Genomic DNA, 15,309 nt, shown 5'->3' with positions numbered 1-15,309 from the left:
AATCTTAGATCCTTCAGATGCTCTCCTGATGCGAGGCTTGTTGGCTAGATCGGCAGGATCTGTCACTTATTTTTTTAGGTCTTCAGTTCGCGGTTTGAAAAAGGAAAATATTTTTACTTTATTTTTTTTTTCAATTTATTTTAGCTATTTTCCACCACTATTCCTGTAGTTAATATGAATTATTTCAAATCATTTCATTCAAAAATAAAATTTAATTTCAAAATATTTCTATATTTAATCTAAATTTTAAGAATCAAGTTCACTCACAAGGGCAAAATTCATTCCTATTTTTATTATTGTGCCTTTGGACCAGATTGACACCTTGTTTAAAACTTTTATCTGAGAGTCGTAATGAGAATCTTAGATCCTTCAGATGCTCTCCTGATGCGAGGCTTGTTGGCTAGATCGGAAGGGTCTGTCACTTATTTTTGTAGGTCTTCAGTTTGCGGTTCGAAACCGGGAAATTATTTTTTTTTTTCAATTTATTTTAGCTATTTTCCAACACTATTCCTACAGTTACTATGAATTATTTCAAATCATATCATTCAAAAATAAAATTTAATTACAAAATATTTCTATATTTAATCTAAATTTTAAGAATCAAGTTCACTCACAAGGGCAAAATTCATTCCTATTTTTATTATTGTGCCTTTGGACCAGATTGACAGCTTGTTTAAAACTTTTATCTGAGAGTCGTAATGAGAATCTTAGATCCTTCAGATGCTCTCCTGATGCGAGGCTTGTTGGCTAGATCGGCAGGATCTGTCACTTATTTTTTTAGGTCTTCAGTTCGCGGTTTGAAAAAGGAAAATATTTTTACTTTATTTTTTTTTCAATTTATTTTAGCTATTTTCCACCACTATTCCTGTAGTTAATATGAATTATTTCAAATCATTTCATTCAAAAATAAAATTTAATTTCAAAATATTTCTATATTTAATCTAAATTTTAAGAATCAAGTTCACTCACAAGGGCAAAATTCATTCCTATTTTTATTATTGTGCCTTTGGACCAGATTGACACCTTGTTTAAAACTTTTATCTGAGAGTCGTAATGAGAATCTTAGATCCTTCAGATGCTCTCCTGATGCGAGGCTTGTTGGCTAGATCGGAAGGGTTTGTCACTTATTTTTGTAGGTCTTCAGTTTGCGGTTCGAAACCGGGAAATTATTTTTTTTTTCAATTTATTTTAGCTATTTTCCAACACTATTCCTACAGTTACTATGAATTATTTCAAATCATATCATTCAAAAATAAAATTTAATTACAAAATATTTCTATATTTAATCTAAATTTTAAGAATCAAGTTCATTCACAAGGGCAAAATTCATTCCTATTTTTATTATTGTGCCTTTGGACCAGATTGACACCTTGTTTAAAACTTTTATCTGAGAGTCGTAATGAGAATCTTAGATCCTTCAGATGCTCTCCTGATGCGAGGCTTGTTGGCTAGATCGGCAGGATCTGTCACTTATTTTTTTAGGTCTTCAGTTCGCGGTTTGAAAAAGGAAAATATTTTTACTTTATTTTTTTTCAATTTATTTTAGCTATTTTCCACCACTATTCCTGTAGTTAATATGAATTATTTCAAATCATTTCATTCAAAAATAAAATTTAATTTCAAAATATTTCTATATTTAATCTAAATTTTAAGAATCAAGTTCACTCACAAGGGCAAAATTCATTCCTATTTTTATTATTGTGCCTTTGGACCAGATTGACACCTTGTTTAAAACTTTTATCTGAGAGTCGTAATGAAAATCTTAGATCCTTCAGATGCTCTCCTGATGCGAGGCTTGTTGGCTAGATCGGCAGGATCTGTCACTTATTTTTTTAGGTCTTCAGTTCGCGTTTTGAAAAAGGAAAATATTTTTCCTTTATTTTTTTTTCAATTTATTTTAGCTATTTTCCACCACTATTCCTGTAGTTAATATGAATTATTTCAAATCATATCATTCAAAAATAAAATTTAATTTCAAAATATTTCTATATTTAATCTAAATTTTAAGAATCAAGTTCACGCACGTGCGCAGAATTCATTCCGATATTTATCATTGTGCCTTTGGACCAGATTGACACCTTGCTTAAAACTTTAATCTGAGAGTCGTAATTAGAATCTTAGACCCTTCAGATGCTCTCCTGATGCGAGGCTTGTTGGCTAGATCGGCAGGATCTGTCACTTATTTTTTTAGGTCTTCAGTTCGCGGTTTGAAAAAGGAAAATATTTTTCCTTTATTTTTTTTTTCAATTTATTTTAGCTATTTTCCACCACTATTCCTGTAGTTAATATGAATTATTTCAAATCATATCATTCAAAAATAAAATTTAATTTCAAAATATTTCTATATTTAATCTAAATTTTAAGAATCAAGTTCACGCACATGCGCAGAATTCATTCCGATATTTATCATTGTGCCTTTGGACCAGATTGACACCTTGCTTAAAACTTTAATCTGAGAGTCGTAATTAGAATCTTAGACCCTTCAGATGCTCTCTTGATACGGCACTTGTTGGCTAGATCGGCAGGGTGAGTCACTAATTTTTGTAGGTCTTCAGTTCGTATTTCGAAACCGGGAAATATATTTACTTTATTTTTTTTTCTATTTTTTTTAGCTATTTTCCATCACTATTCCTGTAGTTAATATGAATTATTTCAAATCATATCATTCAAAAATAAAATTTAATTTCAAGATATTTCTATATTTAATCTAAATTTTAAGAATCAAGTTCACTCACAAGGGCAAAATTCATTCCTATTTTTATCATTGTGCCTTTGGACCAGATTGACACCTTGTTTAAAACTTTTATCTGAGAGTCGTAATGACAATCTTAGACCCTTCAGATGCTCGCACAATACCAGGCTTGTTGGCTAGATCGGCAGGGTCTGTCACACATTTTTGTAGGTCTTTAGTTCGCGGTTCGAAACCGGGAAATCATTTTTTTTTTCAATTTATTTTAGCTATTATCCAACACTATTCCTACAGTTACTATGAATTATTTCAAATCATATCATTCAAAAATAAAATTTAATTTCAAAATATTTCTATATTTAATCGACATTTTAAGAATCAAGTTCACGCACATGCGCAGAATTCATTCCGATATTTATCATTGTGCCTTTGGACCAGATTGACACCTTGCTTAAAACTTTAATCTGTGAGTCGTAATTAGAATCTTAGACCCTTCAGACGCTCTCTTGATACGGCACTTGTTGGCTAGATCGGCAGGGTGAGTCACTAATTTTTGTAGGTCTTCAGTTCGCATTTCGAAACCGGGAAATATTTTTACTTTATTTCTTTTTTCAATTTATTTTAGCTATTTTCCACCGCTATTCCTGTAGTTAATATGAATTATTTCAAATCATATCATTCAAAAATAAAATTTAATTTCAAAATATTTCTATATTTAATCTAAATTTTAAGAATCAAGTTCACTCACAAGGGCAAAATTCATTCCTGTTTTTATTATTGTGCCTTTGGAAAAGATTGACACCTTGCTTAAAACTTTTATCTGAGAGTCGTAATGAGAATCTTAGATCCTTCAGATGCTCTCCTGATGCGAGGCTTGTTGGCTAGATCGGCAGGATCTGTCACTTATTTTTTTAGGTCTTCAGTTCGCGGTTTGAAAAAGGAAAATATTTTTACTTTATTTTTTTTTCAATTTATTTTAGCTATTTTCCACCACTATTCCTGTAGTTAATATGAATTATTTCAAATCATTTCATTCAAAAATAAAATTTAATTTCAAAATATTTCTATATTTAATCTAAATTTTAAGAATCAAGTTCACTCACAAGGGCAAAATTCATTCCTATTTTTATTATTGTGCCTTTGGACCAGATTGACACCTTGTTTAAAACTTTTATCTGAGAGTCGTAATGAGAATCTTAGATCCTTCAGATGCTCTCCTGATGCGAGGCTTGTTGGCTAGATCGGAAGGGTCTGTCACTTATTTTTGTAGGTCTTCAGTTTGCGGTTCGAAACCGGGAAATTATTTTTTTTTTCAATTTATTTTAGCTATTTTCCAACACTATTCCTACAGTTACTATGAATTATTTCAAATCATATCATTCAAAAATAAAATTTAATTACAAAATATTTCTATATTTAATCTAAATTTTAAGAATCAAGTTCACTCACAAGGGCAAAATTCATTCCTATTTTTATTATTGTGCCTTTGGACCAGATTGACACCTTGTTTAAAACTTTTATCTGAGAGTCGTAATGAGAATCTTAGATCCTTCAGATGCTCTCCTGATGCGAGGCTTGTTGGCTAGATCGGCAGGATCTGTCACTTATTTTTTTAGGTCTTCAGTTCGCGGTTTGAAAAAGGAAAATATTTTTACTTTATTTTTTTTTCAATTTATTTTAGCTATTTTCCACCACTATTCCTGTAGTTAATATGAATTATTTCAAATCATTTCATTCAAAAATAAAATTTAATTTCAAAATATTTCTATATTTAATCTAAATTTTAAGAATCAAGTTCACTCACAAGGGCAAAATTCATTCCTATTTTTATTATTGTGCCTTTGGACCAGATTGACACCTTGTTTAAAACTTTTATCTGAGAGTCGTAATGAGAATCTTAGATCCTTCAGATGCTCTCCTGATGCGAGGCTTGTTGGCTAGATCGGAAGGGTTTGTCACTTATTTTTGTAGGTCTTCAGTTTGCGGTTCGAAACCGGGAAATTATTTTTTTTTTCAATTTATTTTAGCTATTTTCCAACACTATTCCTACAGTTACTATGAATTATTTCAAATCATATCATTCAAAAATAAAATTTAATTACAAAATATTTCTATATTTAATCTAAATTTTAAGAATCAAGTTCATTCACAAGGGCAAAATTCATTCCTATTTTTATTATTGTGCCTTTGGACCAGATTGACACCTTGTTTAAAACTTTTATCTGAGAGTCGTAATGAGAATCTTAGATCCTTCAGATGCTCTCCTGATGCGAGGCTTGTTGGCTAGATCGGCAGGATCTGTCACTTATTTTTTTAGGTCTTCAGTTCGCGGTTTGAAAAAGGAAAATATTTTTACTTTATTTTTTTTCAATTTATTTTAGCTATTTTCCACCACTATTCCTGTAGTTAATATGAATTATTTCAAATCATTTCATTCAAAAATAAAATTTAATTTCAAAATATTTCTATATTTAATCTAAATTTTAAGAATCAAGTTCACTCACAAGGGCAAAATTCATTCCTATTTTTATTATTGTGCCTTTGGACCAGATTGATACCTTGTTTAAAACTTTTATCTGAGAGTCGTAATGAGAATCTTAGATCCTTCAGATGCTCTCCTGATGCGAGGCTTGTTGGCTAGATCGGCAGGATCTGTCACTTATTTTTTTAGGTCTTCAGTTCGCGGTTTGAAAAAGGAAAATATTTTTACTTTATTTTTTTTTCAATTTATTTTAGCTATTTTCCACCACTATTCCTGTAGTTAATATGAATTATTTCAAATCATTTCATTCAAAAATAAAATTTAATTTCAAAATATTTCTATATTTAATCTAAATTTTAAGAATCAAGTTCACTCACAAGGGCAAAATTCATTCCTATTTTTATTATTGTGCCTTTGGAAAAGATTGACACCTTGCTTAAAACTTTTATCTGAGAGTCGTAATGAGAATCTTAGATCCTTCAGATGCTCTCCTGATGCGAGGCTTGTTGGCTAGATCGGCAGGATCTGTCACTTATTTTTTTAGGTCTTCAGTTCGCGGTTTGAAAAAGGAAAATATTTTTACTTTATTTTTTTTTCAATTTATTTTAGCTATTTTCCACCACTATTCCTGTAGTTAATATGAATTATTTCAAATCATTTCATTCAAAAATAAAATTTAATTTCAAAATATTTCTATATTTAATCTAAATTTTAAGAATCAAGTTCACTCACAAGGGCAAAATTCATTCCTATTTTTATTATTGTGCCTTTGGACCAGATTGACACCTTGCTTAAAACTTTTATCTGAGAGTCGTAATGAGAATCTTAGATCCTTCAGATGCTCTCCTGATGCGAGGCTTGTTGGCTAGATCGGAAGGGTCTGTCACTTATTTTTGTAGGTCTTCAGTTTGCGGTTCGAAACCGGGAAATTATTTTTTTTTTCAATTTATTTTAGCTATTTTCCAACACTATTCCTACAGTTACTATGAATTATTTCAAATCATATCATTCAAAAATAAAATTTAATTACAAAATATTTCTATATTTAATGGACATTTTTAGAATCAAGTTCACGCACATGCGCAGAATTCATTCCGATATTTATCATTGTGCCTTTGGACCAGATTGACACCTTGTTTAAAACTTTTATCTGAGAGTCGTAATGACAATCTTAGACCCTTCAGATGCTCTCCTGATGCCTGGCTTGTTGGCTAGATCGGAAGGGTCTGTCACTCATTTTTGTAGGTCTTCAGTTCGCGGTTCGAAACCGGGAAATCATTTTTTTTTTCAATTTATTTTAGCTATTTTCCAACACTATTCCTACAGTTACTATGAATTATTTCAAATCATATCAATCAAAATTAAAATTTAATATGAAATTATTTCTATATTTAATCGAAATCTTAAGAATCAATTTCACGCACATGCGCAGAATTCATTCCTATTTTTATCATTGTGCCTTTTGACCAGATTCACACCTTGTTTAAAACTTTTATCTGAGAGTCGTAATGACAATCTTAGACCCTTCAGATGATCTCATGATACCAGGCTTGTTGGCTAGATCGGAAGTGTCTGTCACTCATTTTTGTAGGTCTTCAGTTCGCAGTTTGAAACCGGGAAATCATTTTTTTTCAATTTATTTTAGCTATTTTCCAACACTATTCCTACAGTTACTATGAATTATTTCAAATCATATCAATCAAAATTAAAATTTAATATGAAATTATTTCTATATTTAATCGAAATTTTAAGAATCAATTTCACGCACATGCGCAGAATTCATTCCTATTTTTATCATTGTGCCTTTGGACCAGATTCACACCTTGTTTAAAACTTTTATCTGAGAGTCGTAATGACAATCTTAGACCCTTCAGATGCTCTCATGATACCAGGCTTGTTGGCTAGATCGGAAGGGTCTTTCACTCATTTTTGTAGGTCTTCAGTTCGCGGTTCGAAACCGGAAATCATTTTTTTTTCAATTTATTATAGCTATTTTCCAACACTATTCCTGCAGTTACTATGAATTATTTCAAATCATATCAATCAAAATTAAAATTTAATATGAAATTATTTCTATATTTAATCGAAATTTTAAGAATCAATTTCACTCACATGCGCAGAATTCATTCCTATTTTTATCATTGTGCCTTTGGACCAGATTCACACCTGGTTTAAAACTTTTATCTGAGAGTCGTAATGACAATCTTAGACACTTCAGATGCTCTCATGATACCAGGCTTGTTGGCTAGATCGGCAGGGTCTGTCACTCATTTTTGTAGGTCTTCAGTTCGCGGTTCGAAACCGGGAAATCATTATTTTTTTCAATTTATTTTAGCTATTTTCCAACACTATTCCTACAGTTACTATGAATTATTTCAAATCATATCAATCAAAATTAAAATTTAATATGAAAATATTTCTATATTTAATCGAAATTTTAAGAATCAATTTCACTCACATGCGCAGAATTCATTCCTATTTTTATCATTGTGCCTTTGGACCAGATTCACACCTGGTTTAAAACTTTTATCTGAGATTCGTAATGACAATCTTAGACCCTTCAGATGCTCTCATGATACCAGGCTTGTTGGCTAGATCGGAAGAGTCTGTCAATTATTTTTGTAGGTCTTCAGTTCGCGGTTCGAAACCGGGAAATCATTATTTTTTTCAATTTATTTTAGCTATTTTCCAACACTATTCCTACAGTTACTATGAATTATTTCAAATCATATCATTCAGAAATAAAATTTAATTTCAAATTATTTCTATATTTAATCGACATTTTAAGAATCAATTTCACGCACATGCGCAGAATTCATTCCGATATTTATCATTGTGCCTTTGGACCAGATTGACACTTTGTTTAAAACTTTTATCTGAGAGTCGTAATGACAATCTTAGACCCTTCAGATGCTCGCATAATATCAGGCTTGTTGGCTGGATCGGAAGGGTCTGTCACTCATTTTTGTAGGTCTTCAGTTCGCGGTTCGAAACCGGGAAATCATTTTTTTTTCAATTTATTTTAGCTATTTTCCAACACTATTCCTGCAGATACTATGAATTATTTCAAATCATATCATTCAAAAATAAAATTTAATTTCAAAATATTTCTATATTTAATCGACATTTTAAGAATCAAGTTCACGCACATGCGCAGAATTCATTCCGATATTTATCATTGTGCCTTTGGACCAGATTGACACCTTGCTTAAAACTTTAATCTGAGAGTCGTAATTAGAATCTTAGACCCTTCAGACGCTCTCTTGATACGGCACTTGTTGGCTAGATCGGCAGGGTGAGTCACTAATTTTTGTAGGTCTTCAGTTCGTATTTCGAAACCGGGAAATATTTTTACTTTATTTTTTTTTCAATTTATTTTAGCTATTTTCCATCACTATTCCTGTAGTTAATATGAATTATTTCAAATCATATCATTCAAAAATAAAATTTAATTTCAAGATATTTCTATATTTAATCTAAATTTTAAGAATCAAGTTCATTCACAAGGGCAAAATTCATTCCTATTTTTATCATTGTGCCTTTCGACCAGATTCACACCTTGTTTAAAACTTTCATCTGAGAGTCGTAATGACAATCTTAGACCCTTCAGATGCTCTCATGATACCAGGCTTGTTGGCTAGATCGGAAGGGTCTGTCACTCATTTTTGTAGGTCTTCAGTTCGCGGTTCGAAACCGGGAAATCATTTTTTTTTTTCAATTTATTTTAGCTATTTTTCAACACTATTCCTACAGTTACTATGAATTATTTCAAATCATATCAATCAAAATTAAAATTTAATATGAAAATATTTCTATATTTAATCGAAATTTTAAGAATCAATTTCACTCACATGCGCAGAATTCATTCCTATTTTTATCATTGTGCCTTTGGACCAGATTCACACCTGGTTTAAAACTTTTATCTGAGATTCGTAATGACAATCTTAGACCCTTCAGATGCTCTCATGATACCAGGCTTGTTGGCTAGATCGGAAGAGTCTGTCAATTATTTTTGTAGGTCTTCAGTTCGCGGTTCGAAACCGGGAAATCATTATTTTTTTCAATTTATTTTAGCTATTTTCCAACACTATTCCTACAGTTACTATGAATTATTTCAAATCATATCATTCAGAAATAAAATTTAATTTCAAATTATTTCTATATTTAATCGACATTTTAAGAATCAATTTCACGCACATGCGCAGAATTCATTCCGATATTTATCATTGTGCCTTTGGACAAGATTGACACTTTGTTTAAAACTTTTATCTGAGAGTCGTAATGACAATCTTAGACCCTTCAGATGCTCGCATAATATCAGGCTTGTTGGCTGGATCGGAAGGGTCTGTCACTCATTTTTGTAGGTCTTCAGTTCGCGGTTCGAAACCGGGAAATCATTTTTTTTTCAATTTATTTTAGCTATTTTCCAACACTATTCCTGCAGATACTATGAATTATTTCAAATCATATCATTCAAAAATAAAATTTAATTTCAAAATATTTCTATATTTAATCGACATTTTAAGAATCAAGTTCACGCACATGCGCAGAATTCATTCCGATATTTATCATTGTGCCTTTGGACCAGATTGACACCTTGCTTAAAACTTTAATCTGAGAGTCGTAATTAGAATCTTAGACCCTTCAGACGCTCTCTTGATACGGCACTTGTTGGCTAGATCGGCAGGGTGAGTCACTAATTTTTGTAGGTCTTCAGTTCGTATTTCGAAACCGGGAAATATTTTTACTTTATTTTTTTTTCAATTTATTTTAGCTATTTTCCATCACTATTCCTGTAGTTAATATGAATTATTTCAAATCATATCATTCAAAAATAAAATTTAATTTCAAGATATTTCTATATTTAATCTAAATTTTAAGAATCAAGTTCATTCCTATTTTTATCATTGTGCCTTTGGACCAGATTCACACCTTGTTTAAAACTTTCATCTGAGAGTCGTAATGACAATCTTAGACCCTTCAGATGCTCTCATGATACCAGGCTTGTTGGCTAGATCGGAAGGGTCTGTCACTCATTTTTGTAGGTCTTCAGTTCGCGGTTCGAAACCGGGAAATCATTTTTTTTTCAATTTATTTTAGCTATTTTTCAACACTATTCCTACAGTTACTATGAATTATTTCAAATCATATCAATCAAAATTAAAATTTAATATGAAATTATTTCTATATTTAATCGATATCTTAAGAATCAATTTCACGCACATGCGCAGAATTCATTCCTATTTTTATCATTGTGCCTTTTGACCAGATTCACACCTTGTTTAAAACTTTTATCTGAGAGTCGTAATGACAATCTTAGACCCTTCAGATGCTCTCATGATACCAGGCTTGTTGGCTAGATCGGAAGGGTCTGTCACTCATTTTTGTAGGTCTTCAGTTCGCAGTTTGAAATTGGGAAATCATTTTTTTTTTCCATTTATTTTAGCTATTTTCCAACACTATTCCTACAGTTACTATGAATTATTTCAAATCATATCATTCAAAAATAAAATTTAATTTCAAAATATTTCTATATTTAATCGACATTTTAAGAATCAAGTTCACGCACATGCGCAGAATTCATTCCGATATTTATCATTGTGCTTTTGGACCAGATTGACACCTTGTTTAAAAATTTTATCTGAAAGTCGTAATGACAATCTTAGACCCTTCAGATGCTCTCATGATACCAGGCTTGTTGGCTAGATTGGCAGGGTCTGTCACTCATTTTTGTAGGTCTTCAGTTCGCGGTTCGAAACCGGGAAATCATTTTTTTTCAATTTATTTTAGCTATTTTCCAACACTATTCCTGCAGTTACTATGAATTATTTCAAATCATATCAATCAAAATTAAAATTTAATATGAAAATATTTCTATATTTAATCGAAATTTTAAGAATCAATTTCACTCACATGCGCAGAATTCATTCCTATTTTTATCATTGTGCCTTTGGACCAGATTCACACCTGGTTTAAAACTTTTATCTCAGAGTCGTAATGACAATCTTAGACCCTTCAGATGCTCTCATGATACCAGGCTTGTTGGCTAGATCGGAAGGGTCTGTCAATTATTTTTGTAGGTCTTCAGTTCGCGGTTCGAAACCGGGAAATCATTTTTTTTTTTTCAATTTATTTTAGCTATTTTCCAACACTATTCCTACAGTTACTATGAATTATTTCAAATCATATCATTCAGAAATAAAATTTAATTTCAAATTATTTCTATATTTAATCGACATTTTAAGAATCAATTTCACGCACATGCGCAGAATTCATTCCGATATTTATCATTGTGCCTTTGGACCAGATTGACACTTTGTTTAAAACTTTTATCTGAGAATCGTAATGACAATCTTAGACCCTTCAGATGCTCGCATAATACCAGGCTTGTTGGCTGGATCGGAAGGGTCTGTCACTCATTTTTGTAGGTCTTCAGTTCGCGGTTCGAAACCGGGAAATCATTTTTTTTTCAATTTATTTTAGCTATTTTCCAACACTATTCCTGCAGTTACTATGAATTATTTCAAATCATATCATTCAAAAATAAAATTTAATTTCAAAATATTTCTATATTTAATCGACATTTTAAGAATCAAGTTCACGCACATGCGCAGAATTCATTCCGATATTTATCATTGTGCCTTTGGACCAGATTGACACCTTGCTTAAAACTTTAATCTGAGAGTCGTAATTAGAATCTTAGACCCTTCAGACGCTCTCTTGATACGGCACTTGTTGGCTAGATCGGCAGGGTGAGTCACTAATTTTTGTAGGTGTTCAGTTCGTATTTCGAAACCGGGAAATATTTTTACTTTATTTTTTTTTTCAATTTATTTTAGCTATTTTCCATCACTATTCCTGTAGTTAATATGAATTATTTCAAATCATATCATTCAAAAATAAAATTTAATTTCAAAATATTTCTATATTTAATCGACATTTTAAGAATCAAGTTCACGCACATGCGCAGAATTCATTCCGATATTTATCATTGTGCCTTTGGACCAGATTGACACCTTGTTTAAAACTTTTATCTGAGAGTCGTAATGACAATCTTAGACCCTTCAGATGCTCTCATGATACCAGGCTTGTTGGCTAGATCGGCAGGGTCTGTCACTCAATTTTGTAGGTCTTCAGTTCGCGGTTCGAAACCGGGAAATCATTTTTTTTCAATTTATTTTAGCTATTTTCCAACACTATTCCTGCAGTTACTATGAATTATTTCAAATCATATCAATCAAAATTAAAATTTAATATGAAATTATTTCTATATTTAATCGAAATTTTAAGAATCAATTTCACGCACATGCGCAGAATTCATTCCTATTTTTATCATTGTGCCTTTGGACCAGATTCACACCTTGTTTAAAACTTTTATCTGAGAGTCGTAATGACAATCTTAGACCCTTCAGATGCTCTCATGATACCAGGCTTGTTGGCTAGATCGGAAGGGTCTGTCACTCATTTTTGTAGGTCTTCAGTTCGCGGTTCGAAACCGGAAATCATTTTTTTTTTCAATTTATTATAGCTATTTTCCAACACTATTCCTGCAGTTACTATGAATTATTTCAAATCATATCAATCAAAATTAAAATTTAATATGAAATTATTTCTATATTTAATCGAAATTTTAAGAATCAATTTCACTCACATGCGCAGAATTCATTCCTATTTTTATCATTGTGCCTTTGGACCAGATTCACACCTGGTTTAAAACTTTTATCTGAGAGTCGTAATGACAATCTTAGACCCTTCAGATGCTCTCATGATACCAGGCTTGTTGGCTAGATCGGCAGGGTCTGTCACTCAATTTTGTAGGTCTTCAGTTCGCGGTTCGAAACCGGGAAATCATTTTTTTTTTCAATTTATTTTAGCTATTTTCCAACACTATTCCTCCAGTTACTATGAATTATTTCAAATCATATCATTCAGAAATAAAATTTAATTTCAAATTATTTCTATATTTAATCGACATTTTAAGAATCAAGTTCACGCACATGCGCAGAATTCATTCCGATATTTATCATTGTGCCTTTGGACCAGATTGACACCTTGTTTAAAACTTTTATCTGAGAGTCGTAATGACAATCTTAGACCCTTCAGATGCTCTCATGATACCAGGCTTGTTGGCTAGATCGGCAGGGTCTGTCACTCAATTTTGTAGGTCTTCAGTTCGCGGTTCGAAACCGGGAAATCATTTTTTTTTTCAATTTATTTTAGCTATTTTCCAACACTATTCCTCCAGTTACTATGAATTATTTCAAATCATATCATTCAGAAATAAAATTTAATTTCAAATTATTTCTATATTTAATCGACATTTTAAGAATCAATTTCACGCACATGCGCAGAATTCATTCCGATATTTATCATTGTGCCTTTGGACCAGATTGACACTTTGTTTAATACTTTTATCTGAGAGTCGTAATGACAATCTTAGACCCTTCAGATGCTCTCATGATACCAGGCTTGTTGACTAGATCGGCAGGGTCTGTCACTCATTTTTGTTGGTCTCCAAATCGCGGTTCGAAACCGGGAAATCATTTTTTTTCAATTTATTTTAGCTATTTTCCAACACTATTCCTGCAGTTACTATGAATTATTTCAAATCATATCAATCAAAATTAAAATTTAATATGAAATTATTTCTATATTTAATCGAAATTTTAAGAATCAATTTCACGCACATGCGCAGAATTCATTCCTATTTTTATCATTGTGCCTTTGGACCAGATTCACACCTTGTTTAAAACTTTTATCTGAGAGTCGTAATGACAATCTTAGACCCTTCAGATGCTCTCATGATACCAGGCTTGTTTGCTAGATCGGAAGGGTCTGTCACTCATTTTTGTAGGTCTTCAGTTCGCGGTTCGAAACCGGAAATCATTTTTTTTTCAATTTATTATAGCTATTTTCCAACACTATTCCTGCAGTTACTATGAATTATTTCAAATCATATCAATCAAAATTAAAATTTAATATGAAATTATTTCTATATTTAATCGAAATTTTAAGAATCAATTTCACTCACATGCGCAGAATTCATTCCTATTTTTATCATTGTGCCTTTGGACCAGATTCACACCTGGTTTAAAACTTTTATCTGAGAGTCGTAATGACAATCTTAGACCCTTCAGATGCTCTCATGATACCAGGCTTGTTGGCTAGATCGGCAGGGTCTGTCACTCAATTTTGTAGGTCTTCAGTTCGCGGTTCGAAACCGGGAAATCATTTTTTTTTCAATTTATTTTAGCTATTTTCCAACACTATTCCTCCAGTTACTATGAATTATTTCAAATCATATCATTCAGAAATAAAATTTAATTTCAAATTATTTCTATATTTAATCGACATTTTAAGAATCAATTTCACGCACATGCGCAGAATTCATTCCGATATTTATCATTGTGCCTTTGGACCAGATTGACACTTTGTTTAATACTTTTATCTGAGAGTCGTAATGACAATCTTAGACCCTTCAGATGCTCTCATGATACCAGGCTTGTTGGCTAGATCGGCAGGGTCTGTCACTCATTTTTGTAGGTCTTCAGTTCGCGGTTCGAAACCGGGAAATCATTTTTTTTTTCAATTTATTATAGTTATTTTCCAACACTATTCCTGCAGTTACTATGAATTATTTAAAATCATATCAATCAAAATTAAAATTTAATATGAAATTATTTCTATATTTAATCGAAATTTTAAGAATCAATTTCACTCACATGCGCAGAATTCATTCCTATTTTTATCATTGTGCCTTTGGGCCAGATTCACACCTGGTTTAAAACTTTTATCTGAGAGTCGTAATGACAATCTTAGACCCTTCAGATGCTCTCATGATACCAGGCTTGTTGGCTAGATCGGCAGGGTCTGTCACTCATTTTTGTAGGTCTTCAGTTCGCGGTTCGAAACCGGGAAATCATTTTTTTTTTTTCAATTTTTTTAGCCAACACTATTTCCAACACTATTTCTACAGTTACTATGAATTATTTCAAATCATATCAATCAAAATTAAAATTTAATATGAAATTATTTCTATATTTAATCGAAATTTTAAGAATCAATTTCACGCACACTCGCAGAATTCATTCCGATATTTATCATTGTGCCTTTGGATCAGATTGACACTTTGTTTAAA

The sequence above is a fragment of the Argiope bruennichi genome, chromosome 3, assembly GCF_947563725.1.
Source record: "Argiope bruennichi chromosome 3, qqArgBrue1.1, whole genome shotgun sequence".
NCBI lineage: Eukaryota > Metazoa > Arthropoda > Arachnida > Araneae > Araneidae > Argiope > Argiope bruennichi.
The sequence above is the reverse complement of the archived record's forward strand: the minus strand, read 5'-3'. Positions refer to the sequence as shown.